Consider the following 8,994-nt stretch of genomic DNA (forward strand, 5'->3'; position numbering starts at 1 on the left):
GGAGGAGGCCCCGGGGCAGGCCCAGGACTCGCTGGAGGGATTATATCTCTCGGCTGGCCTGGGAACGCCTCGGTGTACCCCCCGAGGAGCTGGTGGGGTTAGCTGGGGAGAGGGAGGTCTGGGTGCCTCTACTGAAGCTGCTACCCCCGCGACCCGAACCCCGGACAAGCGGCAAATGATGGATGGAACCTTAAGATTAGCCTGACGCAATTTAGACATAACCTCATCCACACGATCAAGATGTTCTTGGAACGTACGGCCAAAAATTATTATATCATCCAAGTACACCAAACAAGTAGTCCATTGAAGATCCGCCAGCACTAAATCCATGAGACGCTGAAACGTACTTGGACTATTACACAGGCCAAAACTCAACACGTTAAATTCGAAAAGGCCCTGACGAGTGATAAACGCGGTCTTATGTTTATCTTTTGGATCCAACTCAACTTGCCAGTACCCACTGGCTAAATCCAATGTAGAAAACCAGCAAGCCTTACTCAAACTATCTAACGCATCATCAATTCGTGGTAAGGGATACGCATCTTTACGGGTGACATCATTCAATTTGCGATAATCAACGCAAAACCGAAGGCCACCATCTCGCTTACGTACCAGAACCACTGGCGCCGCCCAAGGGCTATTTGAGGGCTGAATGATGTTATTAGCCAGCATCTGCTTTAAGTGACCAGATACTTCCTCCTGCAAATGGAGGGGGACACGGCGGGGTGGCAGCTTTACAGGCTTCGCCTCACCAGTATCAATTTTGTGCAACGTCCGGCGAGTTCTCCCCAAATCTCCCTCTCCAGCACTAAATACAGACAAATTCTTCTGCAACAAGGTATGAATGCCAGTCATATCAGATGAGGCAAAACCCCTCTGATGCAATCCAAAATATGTTACAAGTCTATCGACTGTCCATGGCACAACAGCATCCCCCTCATCCTCACCTAAGTCTACATGCTCTGCTTTCCGACTCACCTCAATACCCGTATGCAAGGTCCCTACCCTCATCCCCCCTTTTAAAGTGAGAGCATCCTTGGTTACATTAATAACTCTAATAGGCAACCTACCCTGCTCCACTTTACAAACAACCCGAGCTATCATTATATTGCACTGGTTAGATGCTGAATCCAAAGGCTCCACCATACCCTCAGAACAAACCCCAACGGTATCCTCCACCTTACCAGCAATGATTGCCTCACTACGGGGGGGAATTACGGTGTCTTCTGGAACTATGACGACCCGAGGCTTGTCCATGTCTGCTGGCACAATAAGAGGTAATAATTTACCAATTATCCGACACTCCTTTCTACCAAAGTCCAACATCACCCCATATTTACTTAAAAAGTCAAACCCCAAGAGAATATCCTGCGAAGGCACATCAGCTACCAAAAAGTCAGCAATTAATGCCAACGAATCAAACTGGCAGACTGATTGCCATTTTCCCAAGATCCCCATTCCCCCACCATTGGCCGCAGAAACATCTCCATGATGTCCCGCCAAATCAGACCCTCCCTTAGTAATATCAAGCCAGATTTGCTTCGGGATAACTGATAAAGTCGCCCCACTATCCACTAATAAGAGTGAGTCTAACGCACCTACTTTCGCTGCGATGTACCCAGAACCACCATGGTTGCGTGCAGAGGCCACAGATGTACTAATACGCTTGGGGGCAGGCAGTAGGCCTACGGTACCTGCCCCCTGGCGTTTCCCTGCACATAAGGGCAATCACGCCGCATATGCCTATTACAACCACACTCCCAGCACCCAGACCCTCTCGCACTGTGATTTAAGGGGCCCTGTACTAAGGCACTAGCGTGGGGTAGATCTTGTTCAAACTCCCCAGGGGGCTTAATGGGGTTTGACCTTTTCATTCCCTCTTGCATCTTAGACACTGTCATACGAAGAGATTTTACCTTCTGCCTTAACTCCTCTACCACCTCCAACAACACCTCCATTTGTTCATCCCTTTTTAATTTCTGCTCCACCACTTCCCTCACTTTAACGTCAGGTGTCAAAGAAGTCTGCTCCAAATTCCTCAGCAACTCCATTTCAGAAGCAAGTTCAATAGCATCTTCCAGCGTATTAGGCTTGGCACTACGCAGGCTAACCCGAAAATCACCTGTGGCAAAATGCGTAATAAACTGGTCTCTAGCCAACATATCACATGTCCGATTATCAGCCGTGGGGTAAGCCCTAGCGGCTAATCTGCGTAAGGCATTACCAAATTCCCTTGCTGTCTCCCCATGCATACGGTGACGGGCGGTAAAACTAGCCCTACTCCAATCACTACTATCGCAAGGTTCAAAACACCTTGCCATAGCTGCTTTTAACACCACATAATTATTTTTAGCCTCACTCGGCAACCCACTATACATATCCCTAGCGCGGCCAGACAATAGTAAAGACATAAATTTAATCTTCAAAGATTCATTCCACCGATTTACATCAGCCGCCAAATCAAATTGCTCCGACCAGTCAGACCACTCACAACCTACACCAGTAAAAGTTTCCGGTATAAATATTGGGCGAGCAGGTGAAGCTACTGGGAGATTAAGAAAACGCTCTCTAGACGTGACAGGACAATCAGCACCCTCATAATCAGGGGATTGTACACTATCCTCCGCCTCCAACATTTTGAACGCTAATTCTAGGTTTCTAAGGGGAAAAAACAAGGGATCCCACCGCTGCCACCAGTGTAATGAACCTAAAATAGCATTGGAGGGTGTAAGGGAGGAATAGACCACCACAAGATTTCTACTATAATTAGAACAAGTTTTATTCAATACAATTCATACAGCGACCGATCAGGTCGGATCTGGGTTCACAAAAGGGTCCGGCCCGCTATATCCCGCACCACACCACATCCCTGTCAGGGCACGGCACACCAATAGCACTGCAATACTCAGTAATCCCCACACTTCGGGCACAGGCAAGCGTCACGGAACCGGTACCCCCTCTATGGTCCCGCCCCAACTCCTAGCAGCTACGCTGTTTACTTTAAAACACAAACAAACATACACGGACAACATAGCGTGTCCCCCCCCCGAGGCTCAAGACCCTCCCACGGGGAAAGAACGTTACTTCGCACCGGTCCGCAAGCAAAGACACCACGCGGAAAGGGAATTCCCCAGCCGCTACGTCACTATGGGGATGCCGCTATTCACCTCCACCCAACACTTTAACTCAGCAGCGATCATGCACTCCTAACTCCCCCGTCCCAGCTCTCCTCTCCCTACCACACCGGAAGCTATCCCTGCAGCACGCTAGCTGTCTTCACCGCCGGCAGCCCTACACGGCATACGAGCGGCACCTCCCTCCCAGCACCAACGAGTACTGTGTCTAACACGCAAGCTCTCATTCAGCGCGACTCTCCCGAACCCTGTATTCTCCCTCTTTTAACTCTTTCATTGTCGCCGCCTAGTGGTTCGGACGCATATGTCCGAATTTTCAATAACAGAAAAAAATGACGTTCAATAAAAGAAACAAATGTATCAAATCAACCAAAAACGGCTTGTTACACTACAAAAAACCTTTCAGATAATATCTGTAGAAAGTTGCGCAATTTTTGTGCCATGGTTTTTTTGTAACAAGTAAAAATAAAATGACCATGGTAGCCATCTTTAAACGGGTCAGGTGTCAGGAAGTAAAATATAAGTGTTAATAAAATGAAAACTAAGCACTTCAAACTATTTCTTTCACGGCCAATAATTCATAAACCGTCACAGTATTAAGACAAAAACGCATTTTTCCATAAATATGACTGTAATGCTCTCAAATAGCTTGCTCACTCATCGCGGAAAAATGTCAGTCGGCATTCTGTACATTCGTGCAATGTTATGTTTTAGAAGAAAACCAGTGAATAAAATGACAAAGTTACCCTCGTTTGAAAGCTTGATCTCTTGTGTACATAAATCAATCACTGTAATCCTTCATTGTCAAGTATTTTTTCAGATATATGCTCTGCTTCCCTGCTAGCACATTATTTTTTACGCACTGAACCTTTGCCCATGGTTATGTTTCACCATAATAAACTTTTTACATGAACATCAAATTACCGTGTCATTTGCTTCATCCAATAGAGGTGTGTCTAAGGTTTGCAAAATGGTATGGGATGTGCTGATTGGGCATTGTTTTTCGTGCTGGGGACATGAATGCGCAAATTATTCTCTGCAGGTGCAGTATTTGTGGGAGTGTCTCGATTACGCATTGCGCACGTAGTCTCCGTGAGTTTACCCAGTTATTTTCGGACAACAACTTTTTTGACTGAAGAAAAATGGCTCGGATGACTTTCACTGTTGAGAAAGCACAGAAGATGATTTTGAAGAGTGGTTCGGGGGAAGAAAGTGTCGCTTTTATCCATTGATTCGATGGAGGAGGACGCTTTTTTGCGCGGAGAGGATGCAACGCTCGACATAAGTACATTTATTTACAGTTTACATTTTACTCTTTTATTCTATAGATTTTTATAATTCTGTGATTCAGCAAATTACAATTAACATTTGCTTTGGTAACACTTGTATTGTGGTACATTGGGAAAAGTTCCGCATCGCCTTTGTCAAGCTTTGAAGTGTGCAAAGTAATGCAGCGATTTTGGCTTTCACTTGGGCAAAGTTACGCGGGGCTTTGTTTGGGCAAAGTTATGCGGGGCACTTGTCGGCCTTGTTTGAGCAAAGTTATGTACAGTACTTGTCGGCTTTGTTTGGGCACAGTTATGCGGGGCACTTGTCGGGCTTTGTTTGAGCAAAGTTATGCGGGGCACTTGTCGGGCTTTGTTTGGGCACAGTTATGCGGGGCACTTGTCGGCCTTGTTTGGGCAACATTATGTACGGTACTTGTCGGCTTTGTTTGGGCAAAGTTATGCGGGGCACTTGTCGGCTTTGTTTGGGCAAAGTTATGCGGGGCACTTGTCGGCTTTGTTTGAGCAAAGTTATGCGGGGCACTTGTCGGGCTTTGTTTAGGCACAGTTATGCAGGGTTATGGTTAGAAACAAAATGTTTCTTATGACCCATAAGTGGTAATGCATTTAGAAAGAAAGACGCTATCCCAAAACACTGCTAGTTACACTGTGGCCATTTTGGATAGGTTTTGGATAGGTTTGGCACAAGTCGTGTGAATAAAATATAGATTTTCCTACAAATGTGTGGTGATTTTGTGTGACAAAATGTTACTTATGACCCATAAGTGGTAATGCATTTAGAAAGAAAGACGCTACCCCAAAAAACACTGCTAGTTACACTGTGGCCAGTTTGGATAGGTTTTGGATAAGTTTGGCACAAGTCGTGTGAATAAAATATAGATTTTCCTACAAATGTGTGGTGATGATGTGTGACAAATTGTTACTTATGACCTATAAGTGGTAATGCATTTAGAAAGAAAGTTGCTACCCCAAAAAACACTGCTAGTTACACTATTGCCATTTTGGATAAGTTTCAGATTAGTTTAGGTTAGGTTTTGGATAGGAAAAGCTCCCAGTTGCACCATTTGCTCTTTCCTCCGTAAAACCTGTTGGGCTGCATCAAATGATATGAAATTGGGCACACATGTAGAAAACAAGTTTGGGAACCAGATTTTTAAAATTGGACCTATTCCATCATGTAGTTTTTGAAATATTTACAAAAATCCAAGACACAAAGACAGGTTTTTGTATTTTTCCAGCTGTTTTTGTTATATTCGCATGTCCATAAATTATACACAGGTTATTAATTTCGTTATTGAACTTCCTACAATCAATTGTAAAGGGGTGAACTTTGCTTTTAGGTATCAGGCATGTGTCTGTGACTTTTATATCTGAAGTTATAAGGTAATTATTCCAAAGAGGGAAGAAATGCCCCCCCCCCCCATGCAAGGGGCCCCTGGTTCACTCCATAGGGTTAATCCCACACCCTAACAACCCAGGTGTGGCCACTTAATTAACTTGCCATGCCAATCCCTCCCCCCTCCACACACACACACCTATCATTACAGTATATTTAAATTTAGAAACAAAATGAGAAACCATGGTATCGTTCTTTTTAAAATCATTGCTATAAAACGATAGAATTTCTTTATGATTCTCAGAAAGTTGCAGTGATCAGGTGGATTCCCGTATGAGTCGAAAAACTCTGCGGAGCTGTCATGGTTGATAAAAAGCGCCAGCCAGTGTTCTCCGGGGGCAGAACTAGGATGTGTATTGACGATGAAGATTGCAGGTAATTTATCAAGCTTTACTTCCTCCAGCTCATCACAAGCTAAAACACCATAAAAATGTCTCGCGGTCCATCGGTTTCTACTAAGGATATTAGATAGCTCCAGGGTATTCATGACTAGTAGTAATCATACAAAATGTTTCTCCTTTGGTTAATCTCGATTATATTGTCGAAGGTCGCGTAAACTATCAGTGTGACAGTCCTGTTCAGAGATTGACGGAATCTCATCCCCAGGCGCATGTTTCCGCTTTTAACCATAGAGAGATGCTGATTGCATCCTTCGTCCGGTGACAAGTTAAAGGCGTACAAAGTATAGCCGCTTATGTACTCGTTTCTGTCAACAGCGACAGGATCATTTTTCAAATGTCTCCCCGTGGCCAGAACCAAGCTATAATACTCACGGGCAACATTTCCCCTGTTAAAATCAGGCTGAAATGGTTTTGCAGGGAATTGCTGACCGTCGACATAAAGCGCTACAATTCAGCATTGTAATGTTGAAAATTGAAAGGGTTTCGATCGTACGCGCCCATAAACCACATGTTATCTACAAGGCCGATGACAACGGTTTTAGGCAACTGGCCTAGAAACAGATTTTCTTGCGCGCAGACCCGGCTGCCTGCAGCAACGCTGAATGTTTTCATGCAGACTCTCTCGATCGGGTATTTGGCATTGGCTGTCAGCAAGGCGCTGGTGTGCCCCAGTTTGACAGCCATCGAAACAGAAACTTTTTTAACAAACAGGGAAGCCGATACGATTTTGAGCGAGTACTGTTCAGCATCTCTGCTCATGAGGCAAAACTCATCTTTGTTTCGAACCATTTTAATTTTGGCATCGACCCCATTTAGCATTAACCTCTCTTGAAAAAATATGTCAGAGTGTATGTGTCACGTTCGGGCGTAAGGCGAGCAGGGAAGCAGGCGAAAGCAGCCAGGAAGTCAGGTAAATGGGGTTTATTCCACGACAGACGGACATCCACGGACAATACAATGACGGATCTGGCATACATGGGGAGACGCGGACTCATATACACAAGACTAGGCAAACGAAACAGGAAACAGCTGGGCACAATCGGGGAAGCACACGTGGATAATGAGGGGGCGTGGCACACACTAGGAGCGGACAGAGCGGGGCGTGACAGTATGGGGCCAATCAAATCGAAAGCACTGCTTCTTGCTGAAAATGCGGCTCTTTTCTCTAAGCCCTTGTTATCGCCATCAGGGTCTGTATCGTCCATAGCGCCAGAACTGTCTTTATAAAACAGCCCGCAGGTAAACTGCCTGGATTGCGTTCCGACGCTGTAATTAAGCAGGCACTCTATCATGGCTCTGTAAGGGTACGTATTGCTAGACAGGCTTGCTAGCCTGTCACCCAAGGATACGTCCACCTGTGAGAAAATTGAGGCGATAGGGTAATTTATGACCCCCACCTTCGCGGCAGGGTCAATGTTTGTCCCATTAGCTTTTGTGATTCGGCACTGTAGGTGCAGTAGCGTGTTGTTGAGGTCTAGGTAATCTTCCCCATTACCGGCGATGAAAAACTCCAGGGGGCCATTATCTGTTAAAGCTGAGAGTGGCGGCACTTCCACGTATATATTTTTATCGATGCTTGCTTGTGTGTATGGCACTGCAAAAATATCAAATTCTGATTTCATGCACTCCTCTGACAGGCTGTGTATGAGGGCCATAGTTTTAGAAAATGTATCTCCTTCTTTGTACTTTTTTGGGCGCCTTCTTCTTCTCTCGCTTCTTTTTGACTACTGAGATTCTCTTGGTCGACACCTTGCTTTTTTTAGCAGCGGTAATTCGAGCCCCGGGGGTTTTTTGACGCTTACCATGCGCCAACATCATGAGCCCAGAGCCCTCTTGCTGTCGTGTTGTTAATTGCCCCGTAATCGCTCCGGAAATTACATCCTTTGCAATATTTTGCGCTGCCGATTTTAGATGTGGCTTCGCCATACTGAAAGTCCTTTTCAGAAATGGCACTGCCATTCTGAGGAGCCCTCGAAAAAGGCCCCCCAGACCCCCTCCGTACATGACGGGTGCTCCGTTGTATCCGGGGAGTCCGTTACCAGCTTGGTTTTGTAGTATTCCACATATCTATGTGGATCTGAAAAACCGTCGGCGCTGTACATTATTATTATTGGGGGTAGTGCTTAGCCGGCTTGAAATGCAGCTTCACGATCGTTTTTCCGTACCGGAAGGGAATCGCCTTGTTCTGGTCAGATTTTAACTGGATTACAATATTATCAATGTGATTCTTGCAGAGCGACACGTAATGGACCCTGTTGTAAGATATTGTGACCATCGAGTTGTGAGTCCCCGTAATATGTGCACCCCGTAACAGAGGTACGAAACTGTTACCCACTCTTTGGTGCTTGACAATGTCTGAATACACGTAAATTGTGTAAAATCCGGCGCATATGTCTGCTGGATTCGGAGCCGCTGATCTATCACCAATCTTTTGAAATACCCCAGGAACAAACCCCAGCATCCTTGCAAGGTTACCTTTCGCTTTAAAAGCCATGGTGGTGGACCAACCATATACACTTTGTTTTTTATCGCTCCATAGTCAAGTTTTAGTTTTGACATTCCTAGAGCATCGTTAATTTCACTGATTAGGTTTTCAATATCTCTGTAATGCCCCGCTTTTAGCTTGTATTGGAGGATTGGCGGTATTGACACCCCTCCGGTCACGTAAAATAATGTGTCTTCTTTCACCAGCGTATCCCACGTTCACGGGTAGTGGATTTCCGTTAATCCTACTTCCCATTTACCATTCAGATCAATCGGCTTGGCTAGTTTTGTCG

This window comes from Paramormyrops kingsleyae, chromosome 9 (assembly GCF_048594095.1).
Source record: "Paramormyrops kingsleyae isolate MSU_618 chromosome 9, PKINGS_0.4, whole genome shotgun sequence".
Classification (NCBI taxonomy): Eukaryota; Metazoa; Chordata; class Actinopteri; order Osteoglossiformes; family Mormyridae; genus Paramormyrops; species Paramormyrops kingsleyae.